Raw genomic sequence first — 27,878 nt, forward strand, 5'->3', positions numbered from 1 at the left:
ATAAATACCCGCTGTCACTCCATAGCAGTTTTGAAATTCAATTTCAGAACGGTTTGAAGTGTTCTGCTTAAAAAGTCATTATTCCGTTTTGAGGTCTAAGGAACAAGCTTCAGTGGAGGAACTTGGGTGTCCTTTGTGTAGCACGGCTTGCTGAAGGCGATGTTTGCCGCCAAGCACTCCCATGGGGTATCGACTCCGCCATTACTGCCAGTGTGAGTGATCAGAACCTGAATTCCTGTCTGAATATGATACTAATGACTGCGAGATATTGTAACATATTTGCAACACCTGTCCACCAGTAGTTATATACGTCAGTCAAATTAGGAAAGGTGGAGTCAACTGCCGTTGATGTAGAGGGCGTTGCGCGTAACGCGGCGGTATTTCAGTTTGTGTCGGTGCGTGTCAGTGTGATGTGGATTGAGATCCCAAGGTGATGCAGGTCTCAGATGTTCCAGATGTTGATGAAACTATCGAGCAAGGTTAGGATGCTAACAATACAAAAATCAAACTGAGGATCGAACCCACCATCATAGGATTCTGGCTCGTCTAAGGACCGCAACTCTGCACAGCGATTTACGGCTGGGGGCCCTGTGCCATTTTCAGAGCCATGAGTGTGTGAGTATGGTTTTACGCCGCTTGTAGCAATATTCCAGCAATATCACGGCGGGGGACACCAGAAATGCGCTTCACACATTGTATCCATGTGGGGAATCGAACACGGGTCTAACCCATGCTTGTCGTAAGAGGCGACTAATGGGATCGGGTGGCCAGGCTCGCTGACTTGGTTGACACATGTCATCGGTTCCCAATTGCGTAGATCGATGCTCATGTTGTTGATCACTGGATTGTCTGGTCCCGACTCGATTATTTACAGACCGCCGCCATATAGCTGGAATATTGCTGAGTGCGGCGTTAAACAACAAAACAAACAGAAAACATGGAACTTTAATAAACTTTACATCGGTCAAAGAAACATCTAAAAATAGAAGACTTAAGCAGGGACTGCAAGGAGCGTGCATTTCGTGCATATGTTTGCTGCATTGAAACAACCACCCTGCATACAACTCGCTTCATGGCTAGACTGCGTAAACAACCACCGTGTATAGACGAGACTGCAGTTTGAAGATTGCTGGACCAGCCACCCTGTATACGCAAGGCTACAGTCACAAGATTGCTGGACCAACCACCCTGTATACACAACGCTACAGTCACAAGATTGCTGGACCAACCACCCTGTATACATAAGGCTACAGTCACAAGATTGCTGAACCAGCCACCCTGTATACACAAGGCTACAGTCACAAGATTGCTAGACCAACCATCCTGTATATACAAGGCTACAGTCACAAGATTGCTGGACCAACCACCCTGTATACATAAGGCTACAGTCACAAGATTGCTGAACCAGCCACCCTGTATACACAAGGCTACAGTCACAAGATTGCTGGACCAACCACCCTGTATACATAAGGCTACAGTCACAAGATTGCTGGACCAGCCACCCTGTATACACAAGGCTACAGTCACAAGATTGCTGGACCAGCTACATTTACCAACCACTGAACCAACGCCCCTGACTGTGCATTACAATACCAGGTTACATGGAAGACTTCACAAACTTATTATCGACCACGGTGAACTTGAACCGAAAGTTGATTGGCGTCTTTTGCCATCCCCTCAACCCTGCATTCAGCGCTCTGTGTCATGTAACTTGTAATATATGGACAGAAGGCATTCGTATTTGTCATTGGAACTGTAAATCATATTGCAATGATTTGCTGTAAAATCGATGACCCTTCTGTCCAGAGTGTCGAGGTTAACACCAAGGATCCGAGACTTTCTTAACGTTAATGCATTCGCTTTCTAATTGAACTTCACGTGCACGTCGCGGCCAGTGAACCCCCTCTTCCCTAAACAAAGAAAATTTGTCAGCATTCAGCAATTATTCTTGCGAGGAGCTCCACCAACAAAATGTTCCAAATATTGATTTTTCTCTTGGAAGAAATTCCTCAACCCTTGTTTAACAGTTGAAAGATGTTTTTCAGAGGTTTCAATATCTTCGCGCATGCGCTTCTAAAGATTGCTTTAATGAACGTTGGGGGACGAGACTTTCTAAAGGAATTGTGTGAAAGAGCAGGATATGGCACGAGACGAAATGATGATTCCCTCCCAGATTCACGGCATGAATCACTCAGACTAAACATGTGCAGACAGTTGCTGAGATCAGGATGGCATAATTATGTGACTGGGGCAGGGGGCGTCCATAATATTATGGTTGCCGATTTAAGTTGGGAGCCCAAAATTCTTATTTTGACTTGGCTGAGTTTTCAGAAGAGCTGAACAATCACCTCACTAGTAATCTATGTCATTCCCAAAGTAATGTGTAGGCTATATAAACAATAATGTGTAGGCTATATATACAATAATGTGTAGTCTATGTAAACAATAATGTGTAGGCTATATAAACAATCATGTGTAGGCTATAGAAACAATAATGTGTAGGCTATGTGAAAAATAATGTGTAGGCTATAGAAACAATAATGTGTAGGCCATATAAACAATAATGTGTAGGATATATAAAAATAATGTGCAGACTATATAAACAGTAATGTGTAGGCTATACAAACAATTACGTGTAGGCTATATAAACAATAACGTTCAGGCTATATAAACAATAATGTGTAAGCTACATATACAATAATGTGTAAGATATTTAAAAATAATGTGTAGAATATATTAACAGTAATGTGTAGGCTATATAAACAATAACGTGTAGGCTATATAAACAATAACGTGTAGGCTATATAAACAAATGTGTAGGCTACATAAACAATAAAGTGCAGGCTATATAAACAATAACGTGCAGGCCATATAAACAATAACGTGTAGGCTATATAAACAATAATGTGTGGGTTATATAAACAATAATGTGTAGGCTATAGAAACAATAATGTGTAGACTATATAAACAATAATGTGTAAGCTACATATACAATAATGTGTAGGATATATAAAAATAATGTGTAGAATATATAAACAGTAATGTGTAGGCTATATAAACAATAACGTGCAGGCTATATAAACAATAACGTGCAGGCTATATAAACAATAATGTGTAGGCTATATAAACAATAACGTGCGGGATATATAAACAATAATGTAGAGGCTATATAAACAATAATGTGTAGGCTATATAAACAATAATGTGAAACTACATATACAATAATGTGTAGGATATATAAAAATAATGTGTAGACTATATGAACAGTAATGTGTAGGCTATATAAACAATAACGTGCAGGCTATATAAACAATAACGTTCAGGGTATATAAACAATAATGTGTAGGCTATATAAACAATAATGTGTAGGCTACATAAACAATAACGTGTAGGCTATATAAACAATAACGTTCAGGGTATATAAACAATAACGTGTAGGCTATATAAACAATAATGTGTAGGCTACATAAACAATAAAGTGCAGGCTATATAAACAATAACGTGCAGGCTATATAAACAATAACGTGTAGGCTATATAAACAGTAATGTGTGTGCTATATAAACAATAACGTGTAGGCTATATAAACAGTAATGTGTAGGCTATATAAACAATAACGTGCAGGCTATATAAACAATACCGTGCAGGCTATATAAACAATAATGTGTAGGCTAAATAAACAATAAATCTTTCAGGGACCTCCAAGGAAGTCTCCTACCTAGCTGAAAATGGGATGGGTATGAACTGTTAGTCAAGCTTTAATGCAGATCCTACGCAACCCACGCGGGGGTTGTGTGTGTGTGAGCGTGCGTGCGTGCCCATGTCATTTATGATAGTGTCCAACAGTGGGACGTCAGCAGATGACGTCACTGCTGGAATGTCAGTGCTCCACACAAGCAAGGCAGGCAATGCTATCAATGGATTACTGACATAATCATCACAAGCTTCTGAGACAAAAAGTACAAATTGCGTAAAATGACATTCAACACTCCATAGCATCAAAAGGATAATCCGTGGTCGTGTTGTATGCGCAGTTAAATGTTTTGAATCACAAATGTGTCACCTGTTTTCTTCTTCCTACTATCGGTATGCGCAGTCAAGGCGTTTAATACTTCGAATCACGAATCTGTCCTTTCATACTTTCAGTTTCAACCTTTTGTTTTCCTTCTACTTTCGGTTTGGTATTCTTCGAATTACCGAGACGCAGTTTAAATAGACTTGTAATAGATAGCGTCGGGTGTGACACCACACGTGGCGTTTCAGCTTGAGGAGGATTACAGAATTCGTTGAAATCCACGGCTGCATTTTCACTTTGGATCCTAATGGCATCAGGAGGTAGGTGCATGTATAGAAATTTAAGTACTCCGAACAGAACTTACATTATATGCCTTTCCTGGGTGAGCAAATGCTGATTTACGTTTGTTAATTATATCTAACTCCAATGGAGTGGACCTCTCGCTCTCTCTCTATCTGAAATATTCTTAAGTACGACGTTAAAACCCATTTCACCTCACTCACCTCTCTCTCTCTCTCTCTCTCTCTCTCTCTCTCTCTCTCTCTCTCTCTGCGCGAGTGTACATAAGTGCGTATGTGCGCATGCGCGTGCGTGCGTTATTTATAGGCATATAGATGTCTGTGTTCGGATCCCCGGCTGAGTCACATTAACGACGTTAAATGGGGCGTCTTGTTTTCCGTGCCTGACGCTTGGCGTTAAAACGTTAAAACAGGAACTGGATTACTCTGAGTCAGAATACTATTCATGTTAAAACTGACTCCTGGTATCTCGGCGTGGCTAGCACTCTAAATCCAACGTTTGTCTAGACTAAAGAAGAGTCACACATGGAATATAGCGTGGTGACACATAAACTGCCGGGCTAATGAATATTGACACTAAAATAGGATTTGACACTGCAAACGTTATCACAACATCCCTGGGCTGAAAACAGTCGCCAAACTGCAAGCTTAAGGTAATAAAACACATTTCACATCAATATCAACTATTTTACCATTTAAAACCAATTTCAAGGAATTTGTGCATACGTTGGTTACACGAACAAAAGTCAATATCATATTTTAGCCGTAACACAACCCATCCATAATTTAAAGGGAAATATAAATTTCTATACGGCTTCTTTCTTTCTGACACTTGTCATAGGCTGCAAAGATCAAGTGATCACCTGGAGGAAACCATTAAAACATTAGGACACAAAGCCGGTCAGTCAAATGGTGTTTATAGGGCGATAACAGGGCGACACGGAATGACTTCCGTCAGGCGATCACAGGCCCGCGGAATATTGAGTTACGAAATTATAAATAATGCGTTTCACGATGAACCCTTGCATTGGTAAGTAAAGTGTAAATATCAAATATTTGTGGGATTAACGTTAGATAAACTGGACTGGGTGTATACTATGTGTTTCCTAACGGCATCCTACGTCAGCACAAGTACATGTTCACATCATGTATGTCGGAATCTCGCACACAGAGCAATGTATCCCTCAGTACAAATGTATACCTCCTCGCACACCGAGCAGTTGTCCCTTCACTACAGGTGTACACGCCAGGTAAAATGGCACATCGTTTACCCAGTGTATAAAGACCCTCAGCACGTGTTTACACCACGTATATCGGCTCCTCTCTCACTGAGCGCAGAGACCTCTAAGAACAGGTGTACACGCCAGGTAAAATGGCACATCGTTTACCCAGTGTATAAAGACCCTCAGCACGTGTTTACACCACTTATATCGGCTCCTCTCTCACTGAGCGCAGAGACCTCTAAGAACAGGTGTACACGCCAGGTAAAATGGCACATCGTTTACTCAGTGTATAAAGACCCTCAGCACGTGTTTACACCACGTGTATCGGCACCTCTCTCACTGAGCGCAGAGACCTCTAAGAACAGGTGTACACGCCAGGTAAAATGGCACATCGTTTACTCAGTGTATAAAGACCCTCAGCACGTGTTTACACCACGTATATCGCCTCCTCTCTCACTGAGCACAGAGACCTCTAAGAACAGGTGTACACGCCAGGTAAAATGGCACATCGTTTACTCAGTGTATAGACCCTCAGCACGTGTTTACACCACGTATATCGGCTCCTCTCTCACTGAGCACAGAGACCTCTAAGAACAGGTGTATACGCCAGGTAAAATGGCACATCGTTTACTCAGTGTATAGACCCTCAGCACGTGTTTACACCACGTATATCGGCTCCTCTCTCACTGAGCACAGAGACCCCGGCGGTGTAGCAGCATGTGAGTACAGAGACCACGCACCGTATGGATCAGTTACCTCCTTCTGTCTGTGACACCTCTGTCAACAAAAGGTACACCGGAAACACGTGGTCAGCATGTGTCTGGGTTGGGGCATACAGTGTAGTGTACAACAGACACTATACGATAGGTGTGATGAACTGTGACAGACTGTTTGATATTCCGTGGGGTAAGCCTGACATAGAATAGAAAAGAATTGTCGCAGAAAATGACTGAAAAATATAGTCATGCATGCAGACTGTTGAAAAAGAATATTTTTCGTTAAAAAACACAAAATAAATTGTTACAAGATAATTGTAAATTTCGTTGTATTTTTAGAGCTATAATCAAAAGAAAATGTTTTGTTTCGTTGAAACTAAACATACCGGAATAACGACTGCAAAATCTCGCTCAAGGAAGTGACTTTGCACGCCTCTTCCTCAGATCACTTGGATGGTGATTTTCTGATAAATCCTGTTTAAATGAGATTTCATCCCAGTGGAAATTCCCGTTAAGAAATGACTGCCAGTAACCAGTATGTCATTCACACCCATATGTGGTCTCTTGAGAGACACCCTAATGGCGTGTTCGCCTGCAAGTCATATAAAATTTCAAATGGACTCAATTATGATCGTGGACTCATTAATATCTGTCGGTAACTCCATACAGATTCCAGCCTTTATACATCTCATTACATAAGATATGTTACTGCTATACGATACTGCTCGTCACACCGATTCCCCTCATGGGCGCAGAGTGGGCATTCTCTTCCCACAGAGGTTACTTGTCATATCTTCCTACGAACCTCTGTTCTAATATGGCCATATTTCCCGGTTCTCGTAAAATCCCCTAGCGGCAAAAGATCGCAACACGAATTATCTCCCTTCTTTCTATCCAATCAGAACACGTGTTACATCGGCTTAGATTCAACTTGACTAACACAAGCAAATGTGGGGCCACAAATATCCCCCATCTGCCGGGGACTTGTGTTGATGTTACACACAAGACGTTTAATGGCTAGCTTGTCCGTTGTCAACGAGGGCGATGGAGACGCCACTGATCCGCCATACGTGACTGAGTTCTGTCTAGAAGAAACGTTTGCGCATCGCGCAGGGGAAGAAGTTTAGTTTTCTCGAAGCATACGGAAATTACCGAGGCCTTGCGAATGATCACTTTTGAAACAACGTCGCTGATTGCACAACTAAATCTGATTGCCTCCAATCACGAGTCTTGAACGCTCACACCATGAAAGGGCCGTATTAGAACAGAGGTTACGTAGGAAGATATGACAGGAGTAACCTCTGTGGGAAGAGAATGCAGAGTGGGATGCATGTCCCCTGCCATGCAAAAAGTGGCGCAAAACAAACTCACTCTCATACGATACCTCTCTGCATGAACACCTGCCGGCATGCACCTCCGCACCTCAGGTGGACACTGGTCGACTTTTTACCGCCCCGTCTCTACGGTTAGTGCTTGGGTTTTTGACCCAATCAGATGTTAGCTTGATGAACATATTTAGCTTCTCTTCTTTACCAACTCCATTTGGAAATTTTGGTTTTAACGATAGAATATCCACACCCAAAACAAATATAACCTTGATGCTACTCTTTTGGGTTGAGATGCTATAACACATCCATACCAGTGTAATGTAGCATCCTTTATTATGTACATTCGGAAAAGGTCGTTTAAGTATGTTATGGGTGTCGTGCAAATGAATATGCTCTTATGACTGCTTCGTTCCGAGAAGTAGATACGCTTTTGCTGATCCGCTTATCAGAACGTCCACATTTCGTCTTCACAGAGAGACCGGGCTTTCTCCGGGTCCATTGTAGAAAACATTGCATATGACGGTAATGCCATGCCAGTGTAGAGGGGCGTGGTGTCATTCCACAGGGAACATATTGTCATCTTGGTAACAACCGTAAGCATGGCCACATGGACAAGATGCCCGATGTCCGATTAGAAGGTCCGTGGTCCCATCACGGGACTCGTAACTTTACGGCCGCTAACTGCATCAGGAACAGAATCATTATATACGTCTTCTTTTGGAATCTGGAGTCAAGTAACACCTTCTTAGATCTGTGGTGCTATCTGGACCCGGCTGCCAATTGTTGTTGGCTTATGTCCGCAAAGCCATGTGCTTGTATGAAGCGACTTGAAGATTCATGTTGTGCGGCTTTATGTTTTGTTGACAGAGCGTCATTGTACTTCGATGAGGAGTGACGCGACACCTGACATCAGTCACTGGATTTTCTGTCCCAGACTAAATTTACAAGCCGCTAGATAGACCACACTGAGGGAAGGATTCAGTTGTGGTGCGTCCTGCAGTCAAGGCACCCCAGGGTGTACGGGTAGGAGAACTGCGTCCCTTAGCAGTAATCAGCATCTGACCCCAGGACAAGATTCGCCCCAAGTCTGATAGCGAGAACTAAGATATCATTTTCATGAAAATTGAGGAATTCTCACTGGAACTAAACCAACTAGTTTCACTTGTTCAAGTGACTAGGACATAACACAATATGATTTATACCTAATTTATACTTACCATAAATATATCTTTTTCACCCTCAGCTCGTCACGTTGCACAAACAATATGCGGGCGATTCTATGATGTTTACAGAGAAAACGACCTTATATTTACTCTCCTATTTTGAAATACAGAACATGTCATCGCAATCTCCCGGTAGAAACTGGTCGTTGCTAGAGAAAATAGAACATGTACACTTTGCAAGTCACCAGCAATAGGTGATGAATTTCATTACTTATATAAATGTGAAACCCCTGAAGATATTTGATTGAAATGTTTACCAACCAGGCATATGTACCTCTACCTGTCAATTTGTCATGTTTGTTTATATGTATCTATATGAATTATGTTTCACTTTCTCTTGTACCACCATATGTGCTTTTTTAGAATAAACTGAACTTGAACTTGAAATATAATGTAATATCCCTCGCCCATTACTGCCCGCGGCGTTATGTAACATGACCTGGGAGAGGACCAAAAGGGTTACCTTGCCATACTCACATAACTGGGTCACTGGTTTAGGGTGGGTGGTACTGCTGAAATAGCTCATAGGGAGGTAAAGGTGAAGGTCTACGCGCCACCTGTTAGGCACAGGTCGATGGGTGTTCTCGTCACCACGTGGATGTGATCAGGTGGTTAAGTCAGACAGCATCACACGACCTCGTGTCGGTAATCAGGCAGCTCAGAAGAAGGTCCACTCACAATATGGAGACATGGCATATGATCCAGGACATATGATCCCTTGTGGAGGAGCAGCGCCATCAGCTGTGATGACCTCCGGGTGCCGAAGAGGTGTCTTCAATCACCGGCCACAGGAGCGAAGACCAGACAGACAAGTACTCAAAGGCGCCTCGGATCTGTCCAAATGTAATCATTACAACTGCGTCATGTGTCAAGGGATACCGCTGGTGTCTCTGACGTTACTTCTCCGTGTGTCACAAACACGGGCTTGAATTGAATAAATGATTACTTTCACATGATATTGTAAGTTCATTTTGTCCATGAACTAATGATATAATTGATGTTGTCTTTCGAAATGGTAGGGCAAATTTCCCTGGTGTATTTGATCATTTACCTATGGCTTTCTTCGAATGGCTTCGAGATATGATCGATTCCTGCAAGCATGAACTCCGGAACGGAATTGGTGGTGTTGATATTGATGTCATTGACATTTTATTAGCGATAATTATTAATGACCTAAATTCTGTGTTTGTTGTTTAACGTCGCACTCAGCAATATTCCAGCTGTATGATGGTAGCATGAAAACAATAGAATCTGGACAAGACAATCCAGTGATTGCCATACTGAGCAACGTTCCATGCCGTCGGGGCAGGGTGGCACTATATAGTCTACACCTTGGAGCCGGACAATCCTATGTATTCACTTGCGGCCTCCGACAAGCAAAGGTTCCTGCTAGGAGACTTGTTCTAAGCTACACAGTAACTTGCATGAAGATTCAACTTGTGTTTTGATAACAAAGCAAGTAGCATCCACCTTCAGGGTGTACAGTGACCAGTCAGAGTGTAGCATACACCTTCAGGGTGTACAGTGACCACCCAGAGAGTAGTGTCCGCGTTCAGCCTGCTGGCAAGGGTCTCTGATAGAAGGAACCTACACATCCACCTAACTTCCCGCTTACTTTTTCCTGGTATCACCATGTCGACATGCGTAAACATTGATTACATAACTTATTTGACTCTATTCGAGTCCAGCATGTCAAACAAGTTGTGCTAGAATTCTGGTGAAGTAAATTGTTCGTCTTATCAGAACAAGGCCTAATTTTAGTATTTCCCGTGATTTCAGGAGTTTTTTCTCCCCTGGAAGAGCGTTCAGGCAGGGGCGGATACAGCGTTTTGAGAAAAAAAAAGGAGGGGTGGGGGGTGGGGGTGCACACTCTTGAGAAAAGCACAGGGGCGTGTCACGCTTAGAAACAGCGTCAGAAAGACATATAGGTATACAGACCCTACCCTAGTACTTTTATATATCCTTTTATATAGTACTAGGTAGGGTACATGGGTCATTTAATAAACTTTCAGGACATGGGGGGGGGGGGGTCAGCCCTGCATCCCCCCTCTGGATCCGCCTATGTCATGGATGTTCATACATATACCCCTGATGTCTCACTCACTCCTCCACCTCTGGATCGGCCATTTTGAGGGCTTCGTAAACGAGTACCCATGAGTTATGACCTATGAGCACTCACGTATATATTTCCCTTCCCGTTTCAACCTTACAACGTATAAATGTTTCTATGTTTGAACATGTGTTTTCAAACACCAGAAAACACCACCCACGTTGCAGTGTTTTTACAATAGCACAGGTAAGCCTGACAACAGCTGGTTTTACCTGGCGTTACAATACCGGCTGATGTCGTTGCTATCAATAATTCAAAACCGACCCGGCCAGATCACAGCAGGGTGCCCGGTCCACAGCGTCCGGGAACAATGCAGGGAATAAAATCCGGGCCCTTTAGCTTTGTTGCATGCAAACACAAAGCCCGCACTCAACAGTGATAGACTGAAACAGGCAGCCTACATATTACAGGTTTACTGGCTGAGCATATGGACCTCTGAATATAACACAAGATACATTTCATAAGTTGTTTCTTGTGTTTGATTTCACAGCTTACATCTTGTGCAGCACATTGCAATTGCTTCTGTAACTTGATGTAACAGGTCTCAAATGTCTGACAGCAGCGCATGCGTGTAAAAGCCCAGGTGACAGACATGATATTCACAGGACATCGTATGTTAAAAAGGTATTTGGGCGTTTTGTGCCCAGACACACCACGAGAACAACAGCCGGTACTGATGTCGCAGACGCCCTTGTGCACCACACATTACCTGCGCTCGGCAGCTGGAGCCGGCAAGGTGCGCTTGACAAGCATTAACTCATGTCCGTGTTGCATGCTTGGCTGAACGACAAAATCATTCGCCGTTTTAATTTTTTGACGTTGCATTGATTTTGTTGAACTGTGCTACTGCTGTAGTCGACGTTTAACGACGGCTGCTGATCCGTTGTTCACGGTGCAGAGGCAATACATGCTGAATGGTACAATCGATGTTTGTGTACTCGCGTTACACTGCAACAGCATCGATTAATCAGCATGATGAATGTATGTCAAGCTTTCCTATATGTCTGTTACCTTATGAATTTCTTTGCTCACTCATAAATATTTAACGTTCATAGTAGCAGCCGCAATCATCTCCTCTAGAGATGTCTACTGTCACTGACCTCAAAATACTATTGAGAACCGTGATATGGTGAATGAACAAGCAGTTTTAGTGTTATTTATGTAACGATACAGGCAACATGCTATATGAATGACAACTTCTTTATTATATATAGGACCCGTGAAGGTCCGGGTTAGAATGAACCTTCGGTAACCCATGCGTAACCGTCGTAAGAGGAGACTAACGGGATCGGGTGGTCAGGCTCGCTGACTTGGTTAACACATGTCATCGGTTCCCAATTGTGCAGATCGATGCTCATGCTGTTGATCCCTAGATTGTCTGGTCCAGACTCGATTATTTACAGACCGCCGCCATATAGCTGGAATATTGCTGAGTGCGGCGTAAAACTAAACTCACTCCCTCACTATTACATATAGTGTACGTGCCCCTACGGTATAGATACCGCTGTCTCGTTTGACATCCATAAAGCATCTAACTCTGTTATTACTTATCATTTCTAAATTAATTCTAAAATGCCAATCAAAAGCGTGACTTGTGTTTCTGGAGATGCGAAATTCAAACTGACATTCCTTTTAATCATCCGGGTTGCTGTATCCCCATTGTCTTCTCAATAGGAGGCCAACGCTTTACGTTTTCCACCTGACCTTATAAGGTCATAGCGACACCTGCAAGCGTCAGGGTGCGTAATCCAGGATCATTAGGTTTCCTCAAAATAGCTCCTGCTTCGCTGACCACAGTGACCAGTGCAATAATGGCAAATCGTGTTCTTGACCGCCTCAGTAATTTGTAATGGACTTGTGTAAGTTACGTTAGAATATGGTCGTGTTCAGAAGTCCTCTGGTAATATAAAGGGGACATAACTGCAGCGGGTAGTGATCGGAGATAATTATTAGTCGTTCAAATGTTGACAACAACAGGCCTGTTCATGAAAACACACAACGCCAAAGTAGATAAATAATGGGTTGTTCTCGTTTATGGGATAGGTTCGAAACTCGTTAGACGTTTGGAGGAAAAGTCTTTTGTAGAGAAACTAAAAACACACGCGTTCATTGTTAGTTTTGATTTGCTATCCTCACATAAATATACGTTCTAAATGACCGCCATGAATTGAAAAGGTTGACATGACACGAGCGTATCCAAATACCAACCCAGGTGTATGCGACAGAATGTGACTTAACCAACTGTCTCGGTGATTCATGCGATGTAATAATAGTCGATGGGCCTCTATTGATGGTGAGGTCGTAATGTACGGTATTCCGGCTGGACGATAACTTTGGTCGGCTGGCAGTCCGATCAAATTAAATTTAAGCCATTCAGGACACAACCCACCCTCGTATATACAGGGGATTATATATCCGTCGTATTAACAAAAATAGCCCGGACGCGTTCACCATCAGAGCTACGATTTCGTAGGGACGTCACTATCTCCATCGTTCTAGCCTATCCCTTATACTGAGGATAGGATATCTCTCTCTCTCTCTCTCTCTCTCTCTCTCTCTCTCTCTCTCTCTCTCTCTCTCTCTCTCTCTCTCTCTCTCTCTCTCTCTCTCTCTCTCTCTCTCTCTCTCTCTCTCTCTCTCTCTCTCTCTCTCTCTCTCTTATTAGATCTATCTGAGTACACGGATATTCCATGTCATTAGAATTTATGATAGCGCATGCGTCCAGGGTATGTATCATAACAAACTGGAGATATAGCACCCTGGACCACCGAAGATGAACCCAATGGGTTTGTAAATTCTTAATGCATCAGATCCATCTATCTAGAAGGTATTGGTATTCAGTGATTTATTGCGGGGTTATCTCGGACATTACGTGGAAGTAGACTGGGAATTGGCGTCGAGGTGTTTAGGCAGCCTCACTCTGAAGAGAATTCACTGAACAGAGACTGAACAAAAACACGTGTGTAGTCACGTGGAGACAAATAACCTGACGATCGTGCATACCGACATGAGTGAGTGAGTTTGGTTTGACGCCACTTTTAGCAATATTCCAGTAATATCTCGGCGGGGTACACCAGAAATGGGCTTCACACATTGTACTCATGTGGGGGATCGAACCTGGGTTCTCGGTGTGACGAGCAAACGCTTAACCACTAGGCTAACTCACCGCCCTGCCTACCGACATGAGCATTCTATAAATTATATCCATTCCCTTCACTGTTCGGTGAATTGTTGCATCCAATATACTACAAATATTACAGCTATACTTAAAACATACCAATATCGAAATGTAGTGTAATTTCCTATTCATAGATCATATTTATGGAACTTCGTATGGAAACACACACTACAATATTTATACCTTTCAATGTATGCACAGCTATGAGAGCATCCTCTTTAATGCCATAAGGTATGTCAAACACGCCCCCCCCCCCCACACACACACATTGTGACGTCACACACGCCAATATAATGAAAAGCGGGATAAGCGGTTTATTCTACACTTTCCACTCAGATTAGAATACGACAGGAGGATTATTTAAAGAAGGAGATTATTTTGTCCCCCCGCTTCTTGAGATGAAATATGCGCTTTGGCGACAAATCACTTTTCTTTTGTACATTCACGAGATGAATCGTGGTAATTATTTTGTTTTTGTGAAGTAAATCCCTGTCCTCGTACCAAGAGATGACAAATGGGATCTATCTGGCATTCTATAAGGGGCTTCTCTGGAAGCAGTGTAGGGCTGATACATGACGTATCATCGCGGTACATGATAACACAGTAGGTGCGTGCGCATGCGGGTGCGTTTATATGCGTGAGTGTACAGCCTAGATTAGACTCACGCCGCTTTCAGTACTGACATGCCATACCATGCCACAGTTTCAGCTTCTTGCCGTATCTCAATTATGCCGAGAGGCGGTGTGGTAGCCCAGTTGTTTCAAGTGTTCGCTCGTCACGCCGAAGGCCCGGGTTCGATTCCCCACATGTGTACAACGTGTGAAGCCCAACGTGTGTCCCCAGCCGTGATAGTGCTGGAATAATGGTAAACGGGGCTTAAAACCCAACTCACTGACTCCTTTATGCCAAGATCCACGGTAGGAGCAAATACCCTCTTTCAACGCATTTTGGTATATAGCGACCAGGAATCGAACCCTCGACGGGCACCAGAAAAGAGATTTCCCGTTACAGGCCTGGGCCATGGATTCACAAATACATAGAACGTAATATCTAGCTACACGTCACATAGTATACAAACTTTCACTATGTTTTGAGTTGATGTAAACATTGAAACTACTTCCAAACGATCACTCTGTGTTTGTTACAATTATGGATATCATAACCAACTTGATTGATTTACTTTGATCAGAATGTGGTTTCTGGCAATAACAGCTTGTCCGTCTTCTCGTGCACAGTAACATTTCCTGTGAACCAGCAACTATTCGAGATAGAGCAAACATAGAAATATGTTTTAGGTAAAATGTTTATACTTATAAATTATGTAATCTTTATGGTCTGTACGCGTTAGACAGTCTCTAGTAAGTATAGTAAAATAACCTTGGATGTTTTAATCGCCATTTTAAGAGCTAAAACAGTGATGTATAAAGGTTGCAGCTAAGTAACCTTGACCTTCAACTTGAACTCTCTGTATCATCATGTGACACATGTCATAAAATAGAATATTACTGCATTACAATACAGCATGCCGAAACGGAAGCTTACTCATAACAACACATGTGAGTACTTTTCCATAAATGCTTCCTGTTGCGTTTGTTATGCCAGAAACCCAACCGTGTTTCTATATTTGTCATGGAATTCATCAGGAAATTGTAAACGGAAACGGATATAGAATCTAACGAGGGGAAGTAACTCATCAGGGCTGCACGTGGGTGGCCACTTAAGGCAAATATTAGCCATTTTAGTTCACTCGGACAACTGTACTGTGTAGGAGCAAGATTACGTTCTTGTATGTTGGTTATGCGAAAAGGCACGCAATAAATTCACAAACACTCATATGTCGAACTGTGTAGACAGCGACAATTGGCTGTGCAGAGTAACTGTTGTGTTTCTTAGACAAGGATCGTGTTATCGTGGGTTTTACCACAAAAGTAAACCTCTATGGCCCGCAAGCGTCACATACGTCTTCCCTTGCACACTAAGCTGAAGCTCTGAGGGGTGCATGAACTACTCTTTAATGTGGCATCTAACCCAACTCACTCACCAAACCACCGCGATAACTGCCACAGCTGTATACATTTATAATAAAACCTAGCAATTAAAGTACTGTCGGAAATAGAAAAAAACTGTTTGTTTTGGCTGTTACTCTGTATCCCTAAAACTTACACAATTGCAAATAGCATACATGTATGTCGAAATAACCCACATCGGCTTAACTGGGCATTCAGTGGGATGCATAATAGGATATCCAGAAAAGCATGTTTACTCGTAAAATCGGGCAAAACTTAGAAAAAATACGAATAGCTGCTTAAAACAATAGATCAGACTATAGATGGCAATTAGGTCGCTAGGCCAGGTATGATGACGGACCGTCGACACACCGAGCATGGAATGCACGTGCTGCCTACAGGCACAAGGGGTCATCTCAAATATATTCTATGCGTTTTATTGCGTGTTGAATATGTCTCAAATATTGATTAACATCTTACGTGTCTTTTTTTTCATAAAGTTTATGTTGAGATATGTAAAACAGTATGATACCCATAGAAAGGCTTAAATCAGCCATCGTATTAAATGTCTCAAAATATATAGGTAGTATGGCCACCCGAAGACCGACAGGACTGAATATTTTTTGTAAATTGTTACTTGCCCAGTTTTATTCCCCTAAAGGATTATCTTATCTTAGCTGATATCTCTATCCCCGACCCCAACCATCGTCTGCGACACCGGACCTGGCTTTGCTTTCGAGACCCCCATGTCTGTTTGTTTTTATAGTGGTAGTGAGACTCCATGGTAGCTACATCCTTAAGTCAAAATATTATTTTGTACGTCAGCTATCGTTTCTAATGAAGCTTAGTCTAATTTCAAAATGGGCATTTAAAAAGTGTCCTTTGTAATACAATATAATCGCACACTAATTTGCATAAAGCCAAAGTCTGTTCCAAACAGGTCGACTTGGACTTAGAAAAAACCCATATTGCTCATCTCTGCACTAATCTCTCCATGTCCATGTTTTTACGTTTCCTATCTCCCTACCACAGAGACTGTAGTTAGGCCGAACTTAGCTTAACAGATATTCCACACTTTCACATATTAACTACATAAATTGCGGATAGTGTTTTTTCTATTTCCGACAGTACTTTAGTACGCACCTCAGCAATATGTGTAAATCGAAACAAAAATCCAAGAAAAAAAATTCAAGCTGAATAAAACAGTGCTTTACTCCGTAAACATACAGATGAGCTTAAGAGGTATAGTGTAAGGACTGATGCCAAATCGTCACTTTTACAGCATGATGCAGAAAATGTTATCCATAAATTGTCTACTTTGTCATCCGTCAAAATAGAAGAATCATATCGATTTCACTGGAATATTGCTCACTTGTAGAAAAACAAGTTCGTTAACTACAAATACTTATTGTTGAGTATTTGTTAAAGGTGTTTTGAGTGAAGTAAGAGACTATAGAAAAGGGGCGTCAGACTTTATTCGTACATTATTCTTTCTTTAGGCGGTGGAGTAGCCTAGTGGTTAAAGCGTGCACTCGTCACGCCAAAGACCCGGGTTCGATTCCCAACATGGGTACAATGTGTGAAACGCATTTCTGGTTCCCCCGCCGTGATATTGCTGGAATATTGCTAAAAGCAACGTAAAACTAAACTCACTCACTCACTCTTATAACTTTCCGAGAATTGTGCATATTTTAAAACTGAGCTCCATTCTATAGATCGATCTTAACGCTAGGACTATCGTAAACCAATGTTCAAGTATGAGAGTAGACTAACAGCTAATCTCTGAAATGAACATATTTTACTGAAAAAAGTTCATAGTATAAAAAAAAATATATAATGAAAAGGAGCCCTGAGACTTTCTTCATTTTCAGAAGCTGAAGCTGAGGAAATCTAGACTTGCCACATTTGCTAGACCTGTGTGGGCTTTCTTGGATATATTTGCTTCAGGGTCTGTACGACAGACTAGTATGAGAGTTACCATCAGTTTAGTCAAGTAACCACTTTGAACCGGCGTTCTGACCTATAGTGTGTGTATTAGTCGGTCTCACAGTCCCTGAACCACATTATTTTCCCCACTGCCTAGCCTTCCCTGCAGTGCTAAAGCCCTAAATAAAGCAAGTCTAGATTTCCTCTCTCTCCCTAGGGCTCCTTTTCAATTTAAATGGGTTTGTTTGTTACTATCAAAAGTATATCTATTCAGAGACTAAGCGTTAGTCTATGTGTGTATCTGCAACTGATGTAAAGCATGAGGAAATGCTGAGTTCTTTCTCATTACACTGTCGGAGCCAGATCGGCATCTGCAATGTTTCACAACGCTTATAGCGAAAACAGGCCAGATTTAAGTCAAATGACACATGATGAACGACTATGGGCGCACAACACGATATACATCATGGCATGAAATTCCTTCAGCCCTATCAACTGACAGTTATTGTCTACACTTCCCAAACAATGTGAAATAAAGAATATCCTTTAGCATAAACGGAAGATAATTACCTCTGATTTATACCAATGTAGTCCAAATGGACAGGTTTGAACGTCTCGGCGATTCTTTGAATTAAATATGACCCTATTTGTACTGAAAAATAAAAATAACGCATGGAAAGGACATTCATCCTAAGCCTCGTCATCAACAACGGTATTACTTTCTCTCATGTTTTGAGATAGTGTTTTCATCAGTTGTAATAAAACTCTCGCGAGGTTTTCGGCCTGAGGGAGAAGGATTCACGAGTGTCTTTGTCTTGGGGACGGGCATAAACAAGAGTCTGGATGTCACTCACAACAATATAACGCTGTTTTAGGACAGATCGAAGAACTACATGACTCACAAACATAATCCCTGAACATGGTGTTTACGGGCAAACTTCCAGCGCTGAATCGGGAACATATTGTGAATATAACGTGCAGCATGAGAGGTCACTACAATCAGGCAGTCAAGACGAATCGTCTTGTGTATAATAAGCGTCTGGAGAGCTCGAATGTATTTTTATGGGTGAAGTAAATTATTTCGCCTGCCTGAGTGCGAGTGTGTGACGAAATGCGTATAGCTGACGCATGGATGCGCAGATACAGCTTTTTTTTCTTCTTTTTTGTGTGTGTGTGTGTGTGTGTGGGGTGTGGTAGTGGTGGGGGTGGTGGTGGTGGTGATATTTTTGTGATCACAAATTGTGATCATATATGTGTGTATGTGTGTGTGTGTGTGTGTGTGTGTGTTTATATACCACCTAATAATTTCAGGGATTATGCATGTAGAAGTATTTTGTTAATGACTGTGATAATATACTCTTGGAAAAGAATAAGGGAACACATGAAAGTACAAGTGTTCCTATATTTATTTCCAGACTTTCAAACACAGTGCAATACATACCTTGTGAAGAAACCTGGGAAAGTATAAAGGAACACTTGTACTTTCATGTGTTCCCTTATTGTTATATATAATAGTTTCTATGAGTATATATACAACTTGCGAATGTATACATGAACAGACTGCTTCAAAACCAGTGTGTTTTGGGTGAGTGGGTGGCAGTATATTAGGTACCTGTAGTGCGTGACTGTCAGAATAAATGAAATGTGTGTGCATGTGCCCGCGTGTGTGGTGGAGGTTGATTGGATGGGGGCGTTTGCAGCTTACAGGTTACCGAGTTTCAGTTCACAAACAACGTCTAGACCTAAATATTTTTGTTAATTCTTTCTCGGAAGAAACATGTAAATATCAATCTCTTATTAAAGACAGAGAGTTATCATAACGGAGTATATGGTCTAATTTTCATGATTGTTATTGAAATGTACAGTTTATATCGTCCTTCATGAGTTTACATAAATATATCAAACCTATTTCTCGGTGCAAATGGTTGTCCTAATATGGTAATATATGCAGGCTGTGGATGTCGCGTTTCCCATACAACTAGCCTCTATACAGTGATACTGTGATCGTGTAATAATGAAGCTTCCGCGCACCCTCTTTGTGTGACCTGACGTGTGACCTTGTGGTTTATATAGCGATGTTAAGGCAGGACGCCACCTGTGACTCTGCCGGTTATGCTATGTACCATGCATATGTGAATACTCCATTGATCACCGAGTGTATCCGCCTGTCCCCTATTGCATGACGCGCTGAATACCAAGGCATAAGCAGAATGAGAGAGTGAACTGAACATTCTATAACGCCAAATGTTCGAGAACCCCTTTCGCAAAGGGATCGGAGCCCCATAAAATTATCGTTAATTGTTGATTCTCTACAATTAGATGAACATCAGGCAGGGAGCATACATTTTACCGTACGCCAGTCTGTGTTTTCGTGCTGCTGTTTTTTCAAATAAATCATCACAATTATTTTATTGGTGGGGGTACTCTGTAAAACATAAACCATGTAAATACGCGTTGATCTTATAGGTAGTATTGTTCCCTGGGCTCATGTAGGAATTCCTGTGCGGAACTGCACTTTCAAACTTACGATTATAAGTTGTCAGTAACATACATATGCCTAAGGGTTTTTGGACACGTGATAAACAATCAACAGGAGCTGTGGGGTACGCTTCAGTGCGCAGACCTGTTCATAGATGTCCGAACACGTATCCCGGTTGCGTGCTCATGTCAATTTCTGGATTAATGTCTGGGCCAGGGCCAGGGCCTAGATTTTCAAAGCTCTCTAAGTGTTGAGATGGTCGTAAATACCATACATCAACATCAACTTACGACTGTCTTAGCTCTGAGAGAGCTTTGAAAATCTACGCCCAGGCTGCCAACATAGAGCGGAGCGTTGCTGAGTGATGGATTATAGTCAGAGCTGAACACCGATGAGAGTTATCTCCCCTCCCCGTTTGCTTTGGGCACTTGTGGTAGTCAAGGACGTATACGTCTTTGTGGTAGTATAGTTATGACAGGACTATCAGTGTAAATGAAATCGACCTAATGACGACAAGTGTTAATCAATAAGGACTAGAAAAGGGTAATCATCCCCATCAATCACCCCCCTGAGATCGATCTGGGCCTGGGGAGGCTGCGGTGAGATATACCCATACTCTTAATTAAACGCTCATTGATGGATCTGACGATCGGCAAACGCCTCGTCGTTCAGTATAGGATAACCTGTTCCACAAACCAACACAATAACACACACGCAACCTCGAATTTCTGGAATTTACCTGACCCCGACAGCAGTCGTGGCAAACAGCACTTGCCATCTGTCACACATGCCGACAGACAACACATTGGACAAATCTAAAATGCATGTGTGCATAAAATGCTATTGATTTTACATTCGGTACCAAACACTCTGTCTATTTGTTGACAGTGTAGGTTTCACTTGTCTGTGTTGGTCTTTTTCAACGTTAGCTACGGGCTGTAAATATTCGAGCGAGAGTGAAGTGATTGACTTCATGAGCATCGATCTACAACGCCATGCGTCACATCAAGTCCGCGACACCCCCTGCTCCTACTAGGCTGTGGTATTCGGGATGCCCAGTCCATGGATGCCATGGAATTCTACTTCAGGCGCGGATGCCAATAGTTCAGTAATGAAACCTATGTTTATTCCATTCTTTTTACCTGAGAAACGTGAAAACAAAAAGGGTATTAAGCCATAATCACATCTGCTCATGACAATTGTATGACATGAACGTGTAAGCAAAGAGACGACCATGTCATGTAGATACATAGTCCCAAATAATGAACGTAAAATAACGATAATAATACAGTTTAAATAATAGGTATAATTTTTAATGCACTGCATTTTCTACAATTTTCTGTTGCGTCGCTTACGATGAGATCTTCGTCAAACAACATATATTTTCTGATTGTTTCTATGATTATATGCACAAAATATGATTTATCATCAGGCAAAAGGTCTAACAAAACAGAAACCCATGCATGATCTTGTACAACGACATGACGAAGGAGGCGCATGCGTGACATGTGGTTGTGGTCATATGACAATATATACAGTGACAAGCATATTCATTCTCAAAGACCTTTTTAATTTAAGTTAATTTATTACCTAGTGCAGTTTCAAACGTATGATTTACTTTCATAACTTGTTTTCATATCAGTTGTAGACAGTGCACTCATGTGGAACAAATACCCCATACATGTCTACATTCACGAGATACATACAGTATAACATACAGTTGATTGCAACGGTCTTGGTTGGTTGGCTGGTTGGTATATGGATGTTAACAGCTTCATATCTACAAGAGAAATCTTGAGCAATTATTCATTTTTCTCGATGTAACGAAACACACATACTCTATTCATCGTTTGTTGTCACATACTTATGATAAATAGAGAAACATCATATGTGAATGATTTCCTGTTAACGCACCATGACGTCAGGTGATCCGGCGGCCTGGCACCTGACCCACTCATTAGCAATGCACCGGTATGTGTGTGACTGACGTCACTTTATGTGTCATACATTCACCCACATGAAACCGTATCCATCACTTTGATGGCTTTGTTCTAGTTGCCAACTTCCTGAATTTCTATTCAAATTTATTTCACATCCTAATGAAACGAACATTATTCTCATCACAATGAAACAAAGTAATAACACGGAATTTGTACATTGAACTTTTATTTTTTGACTTAAGGAAGTTTAGTGCATGGCATCTGTGACAGCTTTGATGACTGTCATGTACACCATAGCAGTATTTGTACACCCCACAATATCTGGAATATGTAATAAGCAACGTGTTTCCATACATATCTACGGAATATGTAATAAGCAATGTGTTTCCATACATATCTACACATAAGGTTTACAATAACTCTCAAACGTCTCTGATAAATTAGATATTTTGATAGCAACTACACTGAAAATAAAAAAGGCGCACTTCATACATAAACACTCCTGGTTTATAACTTGTTATACATTTTGTATACAGCATGTTTAAATATCAACCTATATATGGAAATTATTATTTAAACAGATGAATAATTGTACTTGGTGGTATTATTAGCTATTACAAATGAATATATAATTTGCAAGCATTGTGAAGTGTGTGTGGGATGGAGATGGGGGAGTGGACAGAGATTGGGAAATTATTTTGTTTAACATTAAATATGACTTGTTGAGTGGCTGCATTTAGAAGGATATAGAAATAATTCGAACTTACACATTACAAGACAGATCGTAATTTAAATCACAATAGCTAGGAGTATCTGGTAGTACTGACTGACTGACTGAGTTTGGTTTTACGCCGCTTTTAGCAATATTCCAGCAACATCACGGCGGGGGACACCAGGAATGAGCTTCACACATTGTACCAATGTGGGGATTCGAACCCGGGTCTTCGGCATGGCGAGCCAAAGCTTTAACCACTAGGCTTCCCCACCGCCCCGTAACTGGCAGTAAACCTTACAATCAGTTTATAAAAGAAATCAAGCAATTTACACATGGACTGATTTTACACTTTGATTGAATTTGTTCATTATTTATTACAGATAAACCCAACGTCGGGAAACACGTCTCCTGCATTCATTAACACCCATGAGGAATGTCTAAACATTCCACGACATGCATCTTAATGTTCCAATTCACCGCACCTACGCCATTTCAACGCATGTAATGACGTTTATTAACACCATGGAATATACAGTAGACATGTATGTAGTCGTAACACGATAATCGAGGGGCTATCTGGAACTATGATGCAAACACCACGCACATAGACATCTTCATCCAGCCCTTTAACGGTTCAAAGGTATCAGTAGCTGCTAATATGCGTACAAACAGCGTGTAAGTGGTCGTGAATGTATATACATGTATTGATCCGTTATCAGTTATCGACATCTATTCGACTGCGTGCTAGTTATCAAAATAGGATAGGCTCGGAAAATCTTGAACAATGTTACATCCACGTGGATTTATGAATGAATAAACTATGAGTCGTGAGTTCCATAGCCGACACGTGTACTACACTCAGAGACACACGTGACTACAATCTCGTTCCTATTTATCACCTGTATTTTCCAAGAAGCACCTAACTCTCGATTCATCAATAATTATTGTGTATATATCATATAAAATGGCTTTGTTACAAATTCGAATTCTGCCTTGACCTATCTTATGTTTTACAGAGGTGATATCCCTCATGTATATATAATCTCTGTCGGTAAGTGGTCTACTCTATGTAGATATTCGGCATTAGATTGTTTGAGGAACAGAGAATTGTGTATTGTACATTATGGGTAATTAGACAAATAAAAGTGTGCAGGGGTGTTGGGCAGTGGGTGTGTGCGTGCAGACAGGCGGACATTTTACGTCCTTTCGTCTTTCTTTGTACATGTGTGTGCGTGCGTGTGTGGATGTGTGTTGGTACGGGGGTGGCAAGTCTGACATGCTGCAACCTCAAACCAAACTTTTTACTACATAGGAGGGCATCAGATAAATACCTGTTGTTACGGAGTATACGTTCTTTAAGCAAACAAAATGTCACTGTGGTAATAAATCAATAAAACAATAAACCGTCCCAACTTATAAAACTTTAGTGATGTGGTGGTAATTCGTCAACTTTTAATTACTCTAATCACCCCCTGAAGCTAATTATCGTATATTCGCTACCCCCATCCACCCCCATCAACTTGAACGCCGGGGGTCAGATTACAGCCAGACAATACTATCCACATATTATTCAAGCTACTCTGGCCTTTATGTGACTTTTATCCTTGTTATTGTGGATTTTAACAGCCAAAATAATTGATGTTTTAAGTTCAAAACTTGAAACTTTTTCAAAGTAACGTTAATTATGATAAAAACAAATTAAAAATCTATTGCCTGGACTTGAGATGTCGGAACATAAACCATTGTCATAAAAAAATTGAGAACATGTCTGCTGAACTCTCTCGTCTGTATTCACACTACGATATTACAAATGGCAAAAGAGTATCTCGTAATTTAAAGCTGAGTTGACACATGGTTAATTAACAATTAATGCTCAAATGAGACTTCTCTCGCGATGTGATTGCGAAAAGTAATTTGGATTTGTTCAGTCTTGGCGCCCGACTAGTGTACGAGGCGTTCAGACATGTCCGTCCTCTTGCGTTATTTGCTGACAAAAATCGATATTAATGCTGGAAATGCTTTAGTTACGCTTGGTAGCATCCGTTTATGAGCATTACGGTTTTTCTGGTTTAAAAAATATTGCAATTCGGGAACAGACTATACAGATCGATTGCTAACATATTTGATTCCGTGACGTGTTAATCAATTCGACGAAATGTCAGTCACTGCCACTGAAAATTAATTTCTTAAGACGTTTCGGAAGGCGCGTTTGTTGTGAGTAATCCACCAAGCCTTGATCGCGCAGATAATAAAATTTAATCCTGTGTTCTACGTCATCACTTTAGGTGGACACCACTAGGTGCGCGCGCTTACCTGTTTATCCGGCGCTGTGACGCTTGTGGCGACGTCTGTGTTCACCAACTAGTAAGTGTTTAGTGATCAGTATATTCTTAGGATTGTTTTCAAATACCTCTTCTTGCAGGAGACGTCATATTGATGAACAGACCCCATTGTGCATTGGACTTTGGTAAGTTGTCGTTCGGCTGGGATAGGCCCTACCTACGGGATTTTCAAATTGACCCAGTTTGGTCGGACATGTCGTACGGAACGGATACCGATGAGTCACCCGCTCTCGCATACCTGTGATCGGTCGGTTGAGAAGATCTAGGATGTAACACATTTCTGTTTAATATTTGTGATTGGGCTCTAAGTGTGGAATAGACGTGTGGAATAGACGTGGATAGCTGTTGTGTGTATTTGTTGTGCGCGGGGAGTACTTTTAACTTTATTTCCCCTCATGTGCATTTTCTTCACACGCGACAAGTTGTTCAAAGTAAGTACGTTCATTTTTATCAGGCGTGAATTCCAATAGATCTCACGCACAGCATTCTATCGTTGGTTGTCTTTAATACCTGACTGTGTGGGAATGCTGATTGTGCAGGATGCAGGTGAACTGGGGGCATGTTTGTCATGTTCACTGAAGCGCAGCGTCTAACTTGTGGGACGAACAGGTAGTCACTCAGGTGTGTGGCTTCATCGTATCGCTGCATCAGTGTTCTTGTGTTCAAGAAATTTGATGTTTTCTATTTTCATTCGATCAAAATACGAATTTAACTTTATTGTGACTGGTCACGTATAATGTCTCAAGAATTAGGGATGAGTGACATATTCCCCCAGCCCAGTTATTTTTAGATTCGTGTGGGCGTCACAGTTGAGGGACAGGCCAGGATACCTTTCATAGCTTACATGACCTTCGTGTATTTGGATGTACCATCACAGGTTCGGGTGGTTTTTTTAGCTGTTAAAGGTATTGTGAATGATGTATATTTGTTGACAGGGTTCTTTAATAGTGCCAATTTGGGCATAATGCAATACTGCTATGTGTACATATACCATTGTGGTGTTGAGTGTGTTACTGTTTGTCAATGAAACAATCATGAAGTTCAGGTATTGGTAAGAGTTCCGCCCATAACCCCCACTTGAAATGTATTCTATTTATTAGCATTATTTTGAGGGTTTAGGGTTATGTTATAGGCAGTTTATAAAAAAACATAGGCATATAATGATTAAAAAAATACAGGGGTTACTGGCGGAAATCTTTCCGGTTGCATATGTTACAGCTATCTGGTTCATGAATGTCTAGCACTTCCAATTACAGCAATCTTTAGAGTTGTTTCCATCAGTAGAAACTAGAATAACATTGTACATGTCTTGTAAATAGTTTGACCCATTTGCTCCAAGCATTTGCCAGGTTTAGAGTAAGTATGCATTGACTATGAACTGAAATATTGTTGGTACTGACACTTCACATTCGCCGCTGTTCTATATAGTGTTACTCCCTCAGGTCCAGTATGGTGGGTGTTGAAATGACTGAATGTTGTTTTAAAATTATTTTCCTAAAAATGTTGTTGCAGGTTACTTTTGATTTGTATCTGATCAGGAGCAGCTCTGCTTTTTATTTTGCATATTTTTTGTGCAAAGACCCATCCCATCAGTAGTTAAATAAGTACACATGAATACAATCGATTGATTTAAAGACTCTAGAAGTAGACCACTAGGATGCCAACTCTGACAGTGGTGTATGAAGGCATGCAGTGATACATGCTGACAGTGCAATGTTCAGTCTTTTGCTGGGAGTTTCTGTCTGTACATGCTCAAGAGAAAAGCCTTTCTCGCTCCTCTATTCTTAGCTTTCATTAAATAATTAATTTGTGAAGATCAATTTTGCCTTGAAAGTAGAAGTCATGGGTTATATGATTTAGCCCAAGCATCACTATGAGACTTCTAACGTTTTTCCTCAGTCTTTGACCTAATAACTGCCCTTTTGCCACAAATTATAATACCTAACTTGCCTGATCAAAGTTTGTGAAACAATTACTGATTAGTGAATCTAGCATTGTTTTCATCAAGTTAATGCGTCTATGTGTTCAAGAGAACTACCTGTTATGAACTTGTATCAGTGAAGTTCCAGGTGCCCCCCAAGAATCAAAATATGAATGAAATACTGCTGATCTGAATCTGAATTATAATTCACTTGCTTATCCTAAGGCTGAAAATGATACTTTGATTTCTCTGAAGAACTGGTCAAGTAAATGAATTGTATTCTCTTTCTGTGTATCACTGGGAATATTAAGTCTCAGCCTGAATAATCTTCACTCTAAGCGTCTGTATCAGTGTTACAGTTCACTACTGCAGGGAATATAGATCATGATGCAATTGGCATTGTCTTTGTGTCAGGATGGTGAATGAAACAGGGCCAAGTGTCAAGCCCCTTGATAACCA

At 41.2% G+C, this 27,878-nt stretch overlaps 1 protein-coding gene across 1 annotated transcript in view; it reads left to right on the plus strand.

The window, feature by feature from the left end:
• The first annotated feature begins 25,423 nt into the window (after positions 1-25,423).
• Positions 25,424-27,878, plus strand: part of LOC124273052 (neuroglian-like) — a 47,118-nt gene continuing 44,663 nt past the window's right edge. The window contains 1 exon segment of the mRNA XM_046708264.1: positions 25,424-25,520. The gene's annotated coding sequence lies outside the window, so the exon portion shown is untranslated.

The sequence above is a fragment of the Haliotis rubra genome, unplaced genomic scaffold (genome assembly GCF_003918875.1).
Source record: "Haliotis rubra isolate DU_JTF1 unplaced genomic scaffold, ASM391887v1 Scf176, whole genome shotgun sequence".
In the NCBI taxonomy this organism is placed as follows: domain Eukaryota; kingdom Metazoa; phylum Mollusca; class Gastropoda; order Lepetellida; family Haliotidae; genus Haliotis; species Haliotis rubra.